At 44.8% G+C, this 14086-nt stretch overlaps 1 protein-coding gene across 7 annotated transcripts in view; it reads right to left on the bottom strand.

Annotated features, from left to right (window-relative positions):
* The window catches only part of ARHGEF11 (Rho guanine nucleotide exchange factor 11), a 4318379-nt gene that overhangs the window by 4100403 nt on the left and 203890 nt on the right, over nt 1-14086 (bottom strand). The gene's annotated exons all lie outside the window — the stretch shown is intronic.

The following is a 14086-nucleotide window of genomic DNA, read 5'->3' as shown; positions in this document are numbered from 1 at the left end:
TAAATCTGCACTAGCAGCTGGCTCGAAAGGATGTAGAGTGAATTTCTCCAAGACAACATTAAGGTCCCAGCCTGGAGTTGGGGCTCTCCTGGATGGTCTTAAATTTTTGGCCCCTTTGAGGAACTACTTGAGCAGTGGATGAGAGAAGAGGGGAGGTTCTGTGTTATAATGAGCCAAAATGGCTGAGGAGTGAATTTTGATGGAGGAAAAAGACAGGCCCTTGTGAAGCATCTCAGTTAAGTATTGTCAAATCTGAGGTAAATTGGGTGCTGCTGTGCTCATCCCTTGAGATTGGTTCCAGGCACAGAATCTTTTCCATTTTTCAGCATAAGATTTTCTAGTACTACGCCTCCTTGCCTCTAAAATGATATCCATCACTGGTTTACTGAGGGATGGTAAAGGAGAGATTAGGTAATTAGCCAGGCTTCTAGGTTCAGGGTTTGTAGCTGAGGGTGCAGAATCTGGTTCTCCTGCTGAGACAACAGGGTAGGGATCTGAGGCAGGTGCCATGGGGCCAAAAGTAACACACTGTGCAAGAGGGAATACCAGTGTTGGCGTGGCCAGTCTGGAGCAATCAATATCATCCTTGGTTTGTCCCGTTTGATCTTTAGTAGTACTTTGGAGAGGAGAGGCAGAGGAGGAAAGGCATAAATTGATATTTTTTTTCCAGCTGAAGGACAGAACATCGACTTTCCAAGCTTGTATGTGGGGAATCTTTGTGCAAAATTTGTCCAATTGGTAGTTCTGGGGGGAGGCAAGCGGGTCAACATCTGGGCTCCTCCATTTGTTTTTCAACATGTTGAAAATCTTTGGTTCCAGTTTCCACTCATGTGGGTCCATGAGGTTTCTGCTTAGTCCGTCTGCCAGTGTATTTAGTTTTCCTGGCAGGAATTGAGGTTGTAGATGCATTTGGTAGCTCAAGGCTGTGTTCCACAATGCCATGGCTAGTCTGCAGAGGGGGTAAGAATGTGTAGCCCCCTGCTTGTTTATGTACCACATAACAGAGGTGTTGTCCGTCTTTACCATTAATTGTCCTGGAAGAATGTGGTCCTTGAAGGCTGTCAGAGCATTCTGTACAGCTAACATTTCTTTTTGATTGATATGCAGGTGCATTTGGCTTGGGTTCCATTTTCCTGAATGCACTTCCCTGCCAGGTGAGCCCCCATGCATAGTCGGATGCGTCTGTTGTTAGGGTTTGGGGGCAGGGAGTAGAGTGAATGGTAGTCCCTTGTTTTGGTGGCAAACCTCTCCCCACCAAAGAAACTCTAGGCGTAGGTAAGGTAAGATCAGAATCATTGCTTCTAGATTCTGAGAATGTCAACACCATAAGCTTTTTAGATACCATTGTAGTTTCCTCATATGCAGTCTTGCATATGGAATTAGAAGAATGCAGGAGGCCATGAACCCCAAGGCTTGCAGTATTTGCCTTGCAGATAGCAGGGTTTTCATGGCCACTAGTTTGAAATAGGTTGTCAAATGAATTTTTTTCTCTGGCGTGAAGAAAGCCATCTGGTAAGTTGTATTCAAGCTTGCTCCCAGGAATATAATTTGTTGACAGGGTACCAGGTGTGATTTCTTTTCGTTTATGGTGTAACCCCAGACAGGTTAGCACCCTTTGTACAGGCCAGATGATTCAAAAGCATGTCCTGGCTTTCTGCCTGAATTAGACAATCGTCCAGGTATGAGTATATTTGAATATTTCTTTGCCTGCAAAATGCAATGACTGGAACTAGGCACTTTGTGAATACCCTAGGCGCAGTAGATAAGCCAAAGGGCAGTGCAGAGAACTGATAGTGCATGTAGCCTGCTTTGAAGCTTAGGCATCTTCTGCAAGATTCCCTGATTGGGATGTGCAGGTAGGCTTCCTTTAAACCTAGTGTTGCCAACCAGGCATCTTTGCCTAGCATAGGAAGCAACTGGTGAAGAGTCAGCATCTTGAATTTTGGAATCACCAAAAAGGTGTTTAGAGTAGACAGGTCCAAGATAGGATGTCATGAATTGTCTTTTCTGGGTACCAGGAAAAGTCTCGAGTAGAAACCTTGTCCCTTTTCTTCTTCTGGTACAGTTTGAATAGCCTTTATGATTAAAAGAGTGAGTACTTGCTTTTGAGCCTCTGCCCACTGATTTGGGGGTAGATCTGGCCAACCGTTTGGGGTTGGTAACATGTGGAAGTGAAATCTGTATCCTTGGGACACTATATTTAAAACCCATTTGTCCTGGGTAATGAGTTCTCAGTTCTTTGCATGAAGAGCAATCTTTCCCCCCAAAGGTGCAGTCAGTTGAGAAGAGCTTGGAAGTTTCAAAATGAAGTCACTGAGACGGTTTACCAGAGGGGGGAGTTTTACTACTCCCAGATTTGGAAGAGGGGGCCTGGGTGTTCTGCTGGATCTGGGTTTGGACTGAGAATGTCTGGAAGAGGCAGGAAAGGACCAATTCTTAGAAGGCCAATGCCTACTAAATCTTGGGGGTTGTACTTGTAACAGTTTGCATAGATTTAGCTTTTTCCTCCATCTTTTTAAGAACTTCTTTTGCCTTATTGCCAAAAAGGCAGTTCTGATTTAAGGGAGCATCCAGTAATTTAGCTTTAACATGATCTGGCAAGGACTGCTCCTTAAGCCAAGCATGCCTTCAAAGTACAGACCCAGTGACAGCAGCCCAGCAAGATGCCTCTAGTGAATCAAAGCCACATTGCAAAGTATGTTTTCCAACTTGCTCAGCAGAATGCATTAAATCCTGTAAATCCTTATTTTCAGCACAATCCGGGATCAACATAATTTTCTGTTTAAGCAATCCAATAATATGCTGCTGATACTTTAACATATGAAACTGGCAGTTTAAGGCCCTAATGGTCAAAGTTGCAGAAGTGTATACCTTCTTACCCCAGTTATCCAGCGCCCTGGAGTCTGTATCAGAGGGGGTAGGATTTTTGGCAGTGGTAGCTTTAATGCCCTTGGGACCCTGTGAAATGGTCTCAGGATCCGCAATAGGATTTTTGAAAAGGAACTTATGAGAGTCAGGAACCCTGTAATATCTATCTGGTTTTCTGGGAGCAGGAGGTAGAGAGTCAGGGGCCAAGCTAGATTCCGAAAAGGCATCATCAACAATGTCTAGTACAAGAGGGATAGCTAAAGGCCTGTGTTGGGGCAGGAGTAAGAAATCCCTAAGCCTCTTTGTAGAATCAGAGAAATCCTGACTTTCCCAACGGAAATGCTCCCTGAGAGTATGCAAGGTTTCACCAAAAGAGAAATCCTCGGGGGGGGGGGGCAGGGGGAATAGAGTCCTTAGCATCAGAATCCTCATAAGTAGATAAGGGTAAATCCTGGGCATCAGAAAAAACAGAAAATTCAGAATCCTGGTCAGAAGCATCATAAGCAAACTCAGTCCTAGGTCTCTTATAGGGGAAAGGTTGGCTTCCCCTGATTAAAGTAATAAGGTCTTCAGACATTATTATCATTTGTTTTTTAGGCATAGAAGCCTGACCATGCGGTCTGGGCATCTGTTTAATAGGCATGGATCGAGATTTAGGCCTTGAAGAAGAAGATGGCATCAGTTTAATATGCAAGTCGGTAGCTCTGAATACACCCTCAGAAGCCAGTGCCTGCACAGTGGCTCCGGACCCATCCAAGGTAGAGACATCCGCAGGTTCCACAACTGAAGCATCGTGTGGCATACCAGACTCTGAATGGGTCTCAGTAGAGGCCTAGGAATCTGAAGTAGCGGGTATCAGGGACTGAGAAAGCACCTCACTGAGTACCGGCAAACTGGCAAATGGCTTAGGAGAAGCGTCGGCAGCTTTGGACCTAGGTGGCCTGTCTCTGTCTTCATCTTTGCGTTTTTTCGGAATGTTGGTAGTTGGATGGCTTACCGAAGACATATCTGGATAATTGAACAGAGCACCAAAATATTTAGAAGCGAAAATATACCAATGCCGGATAGTTCGTGGTTTAAATAAGGAACAAAACCAACAGCGAGGTACGTCGTGGTCAGGGCCTAGGCAAAGAATACATTATGAATGAAAATCTTTATGAGGTATTTGCTTTCCACAAGAAATGCAATTATTTATTATTACCGACATCAGTTTAGAGCAAGAAAGTTTACCCAAAGGGGTACTTCGATTTTAGTTGAAGACTTCGGTTCTGAAACTCGAAAACGAAAATTTCAGGAGTCAGCCAACCAGCACTTGCGAACTGCTTCTGCTTCGAACATCGCAAGGCAAGAAAGACTGATGTTATGTGTCGGCTGCATGTTTTATAACCCTGACGTCACGGAAGAAGAGAGAGCAACCGACGTAGGACCCAAGACTTTGTTAATCAGGCCGACTGAGGGCTACTGCAAGCAGATAACCCAAATGTGATGACTGCAACAGTGAAACACGAAGAACATCTTATTTAACTACACATTAGAACAGTATATAAAAACTGTTCCTCACTTTTTCCTCCAATTATACTTACTTGCTGTCTATGGGTACAAGTGCTTTACTGGCTTTCAAAGCCCGTGAAACACTCTGTTCATTTTTGAGAATGGTAGTACACTGAAGTAGATAAAACTCCATGGACTACAAAAATTTATGATTGGGTCTCACCGATCCTAACTAATTATGTGTTCTCAACATGGATCCCAAGATTCACCTCTAGACAAGAGTCGCAACAAAAAGCGCAAGAAGTTAAAGGCAAAGGAAAATGAGCAAGGAAAAAAATTACCAACAAACATAAGAAAAGGAAAAGACGTGAAGTAAACAGCTACCAAGACAGTGGCATTTATGAGCCTTTCTTATTACCTGAGGGAATTAATACAGTATGTAGTGATACACACACAAATGTGGCTGAAAGGTTTTCAACAGAAAACACATACGAAACTAATGACATGTTTAACCTTGAAAAAAACACAGATTTTCCCCTGGCATATGTTAACTAAGAGTCTAACTTGGATATTGCAAGCAAATTTTGGTAATAAAGATGACAATTCTTCAAATGCTAAACTGGATAATTTAACAAATGTAAAGTAATCATAGCTTTAACTAGTGCTAATAATTTAGAGCTAACTCATACACAACCCAGAAGCCAAAAAAGAGCAAGAAATGTACGTAGTAGTGACACAACTGACTGGAAATCGGGTAAGAGGAGTTCGAGGTGGTAGCAACAGTATAGGCCATAATTTTGGAACAGTTTGGACAACATACTTATAATACAGGATAATGACCACACTGACGGACTGGCAAATAATGCTGGCAATATAACTAGTTGTAGGATTTTTAAAAAATGAGAATTTAAGTACCTTTTATCTGCACTTTTTTCAAATAATACAGCATTTTAATTGATTTGTGTTGCATTGAATATTAACTGAACTGGAAGTTTTGACTCTGTTTTTTCAGTTAGTTCCCCACCCACCCTTCCCGTTTTTGTTTTGATGTTAATCTTGGTGGCTTTGAAACTGCCCGCCCCTATTGTAAACTTGTGTTTGGATACTCCTTCTGGTCCCATCTCATTTGTCCACTCAACTGAGTGCAGTGAAATCATATTCTGATTTTAGGCACTCCTACTGTGTACAAGCAGAGCATTTGGGAAAGAAAAAACATTTTTTTAGGCTTGTTTCCTGCCTTTCCTGTAAGTGGTCTAGACTGTTTGTAGACTTCTGAGCCCCCAAGCCTTTCTGTGTTGGAGAGAAGCCTTTTAGCTTAATTTTGATTCTTAGAACTAGCCAGTTTTCTAGTTTCAGCACTCAAATCTGTTTCTTTGAACTCAGCACTTGTTCAGAACTCGTAAGCACCAAATGATTGTGTCTTTCGGCTTTTCCCGGTTAGGGGGTCGCCATAGCGGAACTCCGGTCCGCTAATTATTGGCAGTTGATTTTTACATACCAGCTTGCCAGGCCTGACGCACAACCTTCAACGAAGGTACACCCATTCACGCATGTCTCCATGCAGAAGACGCTCTAGCTGAGAATCGAACCGGACAGAGTCTTACTGTGAGGCGACAACGCTACCGCAGCACCACCACCGCGGTGATCATTGTAAGCACCAAATAAGCTGCAAATTACTACAGCACTCAACCTTCCTCACTTGTCTAGAGGAAAGCAGTTTTTAGTACTTAATAAATAAGCACCTATCCAGGCATGCCTAAGGGTCAGCTCCCGGTGATTTCTCCTGTCTACGTGATGAATCTGGGCATCTTGGGGCAATGCAGCAATTGTCTCATGTACACACACAACCCTCTCCTCCTACCACCCAACACTACAACCTGTGAGAGATGCACTTATATAGCCAAATTGGAAGCAAAGCTCTCTTCACCCAAGACTGGACTAGACAGTCAAAGAGGAGAAGGTAAACACTTGCACCACCACACTCAGCACATAGTCCCTCAAAACCTACACCACCAAAAAGTACAGTTTTGTACCTACCATAAATGTAGATGTTCAAGTGCTCATACAGCTGCAGTCATAACAGATGGGTTATCCTGCCATCAGGCGGGTCCTCGGTCGGCCGAATTCCAAAGTCTAGGTCCGTCGTCGTCGCTTCCTCCCTGATGTCAGTGCGGCAGGGGTATAAAAGAGGCAGCCGACGCAATTTTCTTCAGTTTTTCTTGCCCCAGATGTCAGGTGCCCCCAGAAGGAAGGCAAACATAATGTTATGCAAAGATGCAATGTTGATAAATCAAAAACAGTAGTTGCAAGCAAATACACCATAAAAGAATACCTCAATGAGGTTATATGAAAAGTGTTTGTCATAAGGCCTGTCCTAAGAGGGAATGGAGGGAGGGAAACCTGGACTGCAGCTGTATGAGCACTCAAACGTCTACATTTATGGTAGGTAGAAAACTGCACTATGTTCATCGTGCATACAGCTGCAGTCATAATAGATGGGTAGAATCCCAAAGCTAAGTAAGGGTGGTAGGCACTAAGTGGAACTAGGAGGGGCTAGGATGCCCTGCAGGACTGCTGTGGCAAAGCCCGCTCTAGATTTTGAGTATAGTGGGAGGTGATAGTGCTTGGAGAAAGTGTGCACTGAACTCCAGGTGGCTGCTTCCAAAATATCCTTGGTAGGGACCCCCCTGAGGAAGGCTGCAGAGGTAGCTGTGGCTCTGGTCGAGTGGGATCTGATGCATGCAGGCATGGTTTTTCCATGAAATGAGTAACAAAAGCGTATGCAGTGGGCTATCCATTTTGAAATTGTCTGTTTGGAAATAGCCTTTCCCTGAGCACCTGCAGCATAGGACACAAAGAGTTGCTCAGATTTCCTGAATGGCTTTGTTCTGTCCAAATAGTAACGAAGTTGTCTGTGAATGTCCAAGGAATGTAGTAGTCTTTCCCCTTTGTTTTGTGGATTAGGATAAAAGGTAGGTAAGTGAATAGTCTGATTCAAAGCTACACTGGATACTACCTTTGGCATAAAGGTAGGGTTGGTTCGTAAGGAAACTCTGTCCTGATGGAAAATGATGAATGGTTGCACAGCCATGAGGGCCTGTAGCTCCGAAACCCTGTGTGCTGAGGTGATAGCCAGAAGAAAGGCTGTTTTCCATGACAAGTACTGTAACTCTGTTGAAGAAGCTGGCTCGAAAGGAGGAAGAGTCAGCTTTTCCAATCTGATTGAGGTCCCAAGCAGGGACTGGTGGTTTCCTTGGGGTTTTATATTCTTTGCCCTCTGAGGAACTGCCTTAAGAGAGGGTGAGAGAATAAAGGAGGATCTGTGTTGTATTGTGCAGAAATGGCTGAAGCGTGGATCTTGATGGAGGAGAAGGAAAGTCCATTGTTTAACATCTCAGCTAGGTACTGTAAAATTTGAGGTATATTTATTACCCAAGGATTCTGTCCCTTTTCTTGATTCCAGGCACAAAATCGTTTCCATTTGGCGGAGTAGGCCTTTCTAGTAGAAGGTCTTCTGGCCTCCAAGATGACATTCTGCACCTCCTTGGAGAGGAGAAACTGTTGGGAAATCAAGGAATTCTCCATGCAGCTAGATTTAGAGTTTTGAGATTGCTGTGAAGGGTTTTGTAGTTGTGCTGGGACAGCAGAAGAGGGACTAGAGGTAGGATCCATGGTGGAGAATGTGTCAGGCTCTTCAGAAGCGGATACCAGTGTTGTCTTGGCCAGTCTGGGGCAATGAGAATCATTTTCGGCCTCTCTGCTCTGGCTTTTAATAGAACTTTGGGCAGCAGAGGAAGAGGTGGGAGGGCATAGACTGTCAATGTTGCCCAATTGAAGGAAAGTGAGTCCACTTTCCAGACCTGTGGATGGTAGGTCCTTGAACAACATTTTTACAACTGGCAATTTCTGTGGGTAGCAAAGAGATCTATGTCTGGCTGTCCCCATGCCTGAGTTACCTTTGTGAAAACTTGAGGATGCAACTTCCATTTGTGTGGTCGGTTACATTTCTGCTTAGGTTGTCTGCCAGTGTGTTTTCCTTCCCTGGCAGGAATTGTGCCTGCAGTTGAATTTGTAGTTCCAGTGCTGTGTTCCATAAGGTCATGGCTTGCCTGCACAGGGGGTAGGAATGAGTTCCCCCCTGTTTGTTTATGCACCACATCACTGTGGTGTTGTCTGTCCTTATCAATAGCTGGCCTGGATGTAGTAGGTCTTTGAAGGTCAAAATAGCCTTTTGCACGGCTAGCATTTCCTTTTGGTTGATGTGAAGGTGCTTCTCTTTTCGGGTCCATTTTCCCTGAATGCACTGATCTGTCATGTGTGCTCCCCAGGCGTAGTCTGAGGCATCTGTAGTGATGATTTGAGTTGCTTGAGGTACACAGAACGGAAGACCTGTGTTTCTCTGGCAAGCTTGAGTCCACCACAAAAATTCCTTTTGAAGGCATGGAATGAGTGGTATAATTGCTTCCAAGCTGTGGCTGTGTTGAGACCATAAGTTTTTCAGGTACCATTGAAGTTTCCCCATATGCAGCTTTGCACATGGGATTAGTAGGATGCAAGATGCCATGAATCCCAGAGCCTGCAGGACTTTCCTTGCAGTTAGCCTGGTGTAAGTTGCCATTTTTTTGAAGTATTGAGACAGTTGCCCTTGCTTGTCTGGCGTGAGGTAGGCCATCTGGGTGGTTGTATCCAAGCTGGCACCCAGGAAAATTATTTGTTGAGAGGGTATTAGTTTTGATTTCTTTTTGTTGACTGTGTATCCCAGGAAGTTCAACAGTTTTATTACAAACGCCAGGTGTTTCAGAAGTATGTCCTTGCTGTCCGCTTGGATCAGGCAGTCGTCCAAATATGGGTAGATTTGTATCCCTTGTAGTCTGCAGAAGGCGATTACTGATGCCAGCATTTCGTAAACACTCTGGGCGCAGTAGATAAGCCAAAGGGCAATGCAGAGAATTGGTAATGGGTTGAACCTGCAAGAAATCTGAGGTATCTTCTGCAATCTTGTCTGATAGGGACATGCAGGTATGCCTCCTTGAGGTCCAATGTTACCAGCCAAGACTCCTTGCCCAGCATGGGAAGAAGCTGCTGTAATGTGAGCATCTTGAATTTTGGCACCTGTAGATATGTGTTTAGGATGGATAGGTCTAAGATAGGTCTCCAATCTTTGTCTTTCCTTGGTACCAGGAGCAGTCTGGAATAAAACCCTTGACCTTGTTCTTTTGCAGGTACCTCTTGAATTGCTTTCATGTTCATGAGAGCTGAAACTTGTTTTTGTGCCTCTGCCCTTTGATGTTGTGGCAGGTTTGGCATGCCTCTCATTTTTGGAAGGGTGTGAAAGTGGAACCTGTAGCCTCTGTCTATAATGTCCAGAATCCATTTGTCTTTTGTAACAATATGCCAATTTTTTGAGAATAATGCCAGTTTTCCGCCCAAAGGTGCTGCCATTAAAGCTTTGCTTGGCAGGTGTAGGGGGAAGTCATTGTGTCTGTTTTCTAAAAGACTGTGATCTAGCTTCTCCACCTCTTGGGGTCGGTGCTTGCCACTGTCTGGCTCTGAAAGATCGTTGAGGTTGCCCTCTAACCCTTGGGTGCCTGTATCTGCCCCTTTAAAGGTCTGTCCGTGGCTGGAAAGGACCAATTTTTTGAAGGCCAGTTTCTGCTGAAGAGTGGAGGCTGTACCTGCAGGAAATCTTTCACTGTTTGCATTGATTTAGCGTTTTCCTCCATTTTCTTTAGCACCTCCTCAGCTTTAACACCAAACAATACATCTTTTTGAAGAGGTGCATCTAATAATTTAGCTTTGACATTATCTGGTAAGGTTTGCTCTTTGAGCCAAGCATGCCTACGTATAACAGAACCCGTAACAGCAGCTCTACATGAGGCCTCTAAAGCATCAAAACCGCACTGCAAGGTATGTTTACCCACTTGCTCTGCACCATGCAACAAATCCTGCAACTCTTTTAAATCTGGTTGGTCTGGTTGTGTCATCTTGCTTTTCAGCTGAGATATCAAAAACTGTTGATACTTTAACATATGGAACTGACAGTTTAATGCCCTCATGGTTAAAGTGGCCGAGGTGTACACCTTTTTCCCCCACCTTTCTAAAGCTCTGGAATCTCTCTCTGAAGGTAATGGTTTTTTAGCAGTAGAGGCCTTAATTCCCTTGGGATCCTGTGAAATTGTTTCTGGGTCAGCAGTATGGCTTTTATATAGAAACTGGTGAGAATCAGGAACCCAGTAATACCTGTCTGGTTTAACAGGAGCTGGAGGCAAAGAATCTGGAATAAGGCTGGCTTCTGTGTACACATCATCCAATATATCTAAAACAGGAGGGATAGCCAGAGGCCTATGCTGGGAGAGCAGAAGAAATTCCCTGAGCCTTTTCTTGGAATCGGAGTAATCTTGGCCTTCCCAGTGAAAGTGTTCCCTCAGTGCATGCAGGGTTTCCCCAAAAGAGAAGTCCTCAGGAGGGGAGACCGAGGGAATAGACTCCTCTGCATCAGAGTCTTCGAATGGAGAATAGGCATAATCCTGGTCCTCAGATAGTTCTGAGGTAATAGAGGCTTGATCTGAGGAAGGGTAGTCTTCCTCTAGTCTGGGCCTTTTGTCAGAGGGGGGATGAGAACCCCTGATAAGAGTAATCAAATCCTCAGCCATTTTAAGCATCTGTATTTTAGGTATGGTGCCTTGAGAGGGGGTCTGAGGAACCTGTTTTTTTGGTTTTCATGGCTGCTTTAGATTTAGTGAAGGCTTTAATAGAGAAGGAGGAAGGCCTGAAAACCCCTTGAGAAATGGCAGGCCTGTCTAAATTCTGAGTTTCCCCGCCAGGAGTGGCGTCGGAGTCTGTAGTAGGAATGGGGGCCGAGGAGCCTGTGACCTCTGGTACTGAAGACACCGGTAATGCATTGTCATCGGTACTCAGGGGCTGCGTAGGTGCCTCGCTGAGTACTGGAGAACCGGTAGTCGGCCTTAGCGTGGTTTCAGTAGGTGGCACGGACCTCGTATGTCTGTCCTTATCTTTGCATTTTTTGCTCAAAACTGGAGTCGGAGTATCCGACGACATAATATAATAAAATTTTTTGCCAAAAAAGTGAAGGGCGAACTCCGCCCAACACTTAATAGTGCGCTTATTGAATCTAGCACAAAAACGGCAGGCCGAGACGTCGTGGTCTGGGCCTAAGCAAGGTATACAGAAAGAGTGGAAATCCTTATGCGGTATTTGCTTCCCACATGAAATGCAATTATTAACTTTGTCTGACATCGGTCTGAGGCAAAAAAAGTTTCCCCAACGGGGTACTTAGCTTTCAAGAAGACTTCAGCTTAAATACTTTCGTAAATCTCAGGAGCTGGCCGACCGGCACTTGCGAACTGCTTCTGCTTCGGGCACCGCGCGGCAAGAAAAACTGAAGAAAATGGCGTCGGCTGCCTCTTTTATACCCCTGCCGCACAGACGTCGGGGAGGAAGCGACGACAACCGACGCCGGACCTAGACTTTGGAATTCGGCCGACCGAGGACCCGCCTGACGGCAGGATAACCCATCTGTTATGACTGCAGCTGTATGCACGATAAACATCACACACATAGAAAAACAAAACACGCACCTACATTCGCGTAGGCTCTCAATAAAAACCTGCCCAAGCATCAGGGACCTCCAAAGCAGAAACGCAAGCAAACTCCACCCCCAACACAACCCAAATGACACATAGCCCACAAACTCAGTGTGCCACGCAACCACAGCTCATAAGGCATTACAACGTACCAAACACTCTAGTCATAGGTGACTCTATAGTCAGGCACACTGATGTTCCACTCACCAGGCTAAACAATGAGAAAGTTACTGTCAGGTGCCAGGATCCATCACATAACACATGCACTCAGGTCACTCCACAATAAGTACAAATATGACACTGTCATTGTCCATGTTGGTGTGAATGACCTGAGACGTACCTCCCTGGACTACACAAAGAGAGACATGGAGGAGCTCTCTGATCTTGGAGCCCAGGCAGGTATGACCCTAGCCCTGAGTAGCATCCTGCCATCACTCAGAATGATACCACAGTACAATGACAAAATAATTGACTTAAACAATTGGCTAAGCTTCTGGTGTCATTTTAGGGGGATTCAGTATGTCTGCCTGGGATGACATGATTGACAGTCCACGATGCTTTGCCAGAGATGGCCTGCACCTGTCGCCCTTGGGGTTCCGGATACTGGCTAAGGCTCTTGCCACCCCATAGTGCCTTTTTAGGCAAGGTTCACATGACAAATTCACCACCGTAACAGGTACAAGCAAGCAAAATCTGAGGGTAATGCTACTCAACGTTAGAAGTCTAAACCTCATAATGCACTCACCCGAGGCACTCCTTAAAATGGAGAACAAAGACAGCTGTGCAGTGACAGAGACCTGGTTCAAAGCTCCAGAGAGCACCCCTGCATTACCAGGCTATAATTCATACCACACCTTTCGGCCACCTAACCCGGAACAAAGCACAAAAGGTTGAGGCGTGTCCATATTAATTAAGGATATCCACACCTCCAGGCTAGTTGCACAGCATAATGCATCAGAGATTATCCAAGTACAACTAACTCTGAGCAAAACCGCAATCCAAATTGTAGCTTGATACAGATCCCCCAAAATGCCCCAGGATTCGCACTCCTCATTTCTTGATACACTGGAAGTATTAGGGTACAACCCAACACCCTAATAATGGGCGATTTCAACTACCCCACCATTAACTGGGAAAACTACTCATGTACCAACTCTTTTGCTCAATGTTTTCTGGAATTCATAAATTCCAATGCCTTGGATCAACTTATTCACACCCCCACCAGGGGCAGCAATATCCTAGACCTGCTCATTACCAACATGGGCAACCGGTATTCCACACCAGAGGTCAATTCCTCGTTGGTCAGATCAGACCACAAGCTAATCACCCTAGACATCCACATCCCACCCCTACCCCCAATTAGGGAAACCACCGTAAAAAAATTCTCCAAAGCCAACTTCACACTTCTTAAGACAAAAGTGGCAAACTTCATGACATCCATGCAGACAATAGAGGTACGACTGCTGAATCCTACACAAATGTACTTTATAAGCACTTAAATGAGTGCATGGATCATGCTATCCCTAATAGAACCAAGATGCTATCCTCCATAAAAAGGCAGCCAATCTGGTGGTCCTCTGCCATAAACAAACTCTACATCAGAAGAAAGAAACTGTTGCAAAAAAATAAAAGAGTAAAATCCCATGACTGGAGGAACTCCCTGGTCAGCCTCAGTAAGAAGCTGAGATCCCTCATAAAATCCTCCAAAGCTAGTTACGAAAATAAAATTGCCACTGACTCTAAAGACAACCACAAAGCATTCTATAGCTATGTCAAGAATCTCAATGGCAACACTCACATCGGCTCTGAGTTACAGCACAATGGCACTAAATATACAGAACCAAATGATATTGCCAACATCCTGGCAGATAGGTTCAGTGCTAACTTTACCCCCCTCTCACCCCCTAGAGGGCCCATCTCTATACCGGAAGAATGCAAACTTCCTGTAATCATGGCTGCACAGGTAAAAAAAAAACACTCTCCAAAGCCAAGAAAGTAAAGTTTTGTACCTACCATAAATGTAGATGTTCGAGTGTTCACACTGCTGCAGTCATCACACTTGGGTTATCCTGCCGTCAGGCAGTCCCGCAGTCGGCCAGAGTTCCAAAGTCTTGGTCCGGCGT

Source organism: Protopterus annectens, chromosome 17.part0 (genome assembly GCF_019279795.1).
Source record: "Protopterus annectens isolate FY-2018-M chromosome 17.part0, PAN1.0, whole genome shotgun sequence".
In the NCBI taxonomy this organism is placed as follows: domain Eukaryota; kingdom Metazoa; phylum Chordata; order Ceratodontiformes; family Protopteridae; genus Protopterus; species Protopterus annectens.
This window is presented reverse-complemented; position numbering and strand designations above follow the sequence as displayed.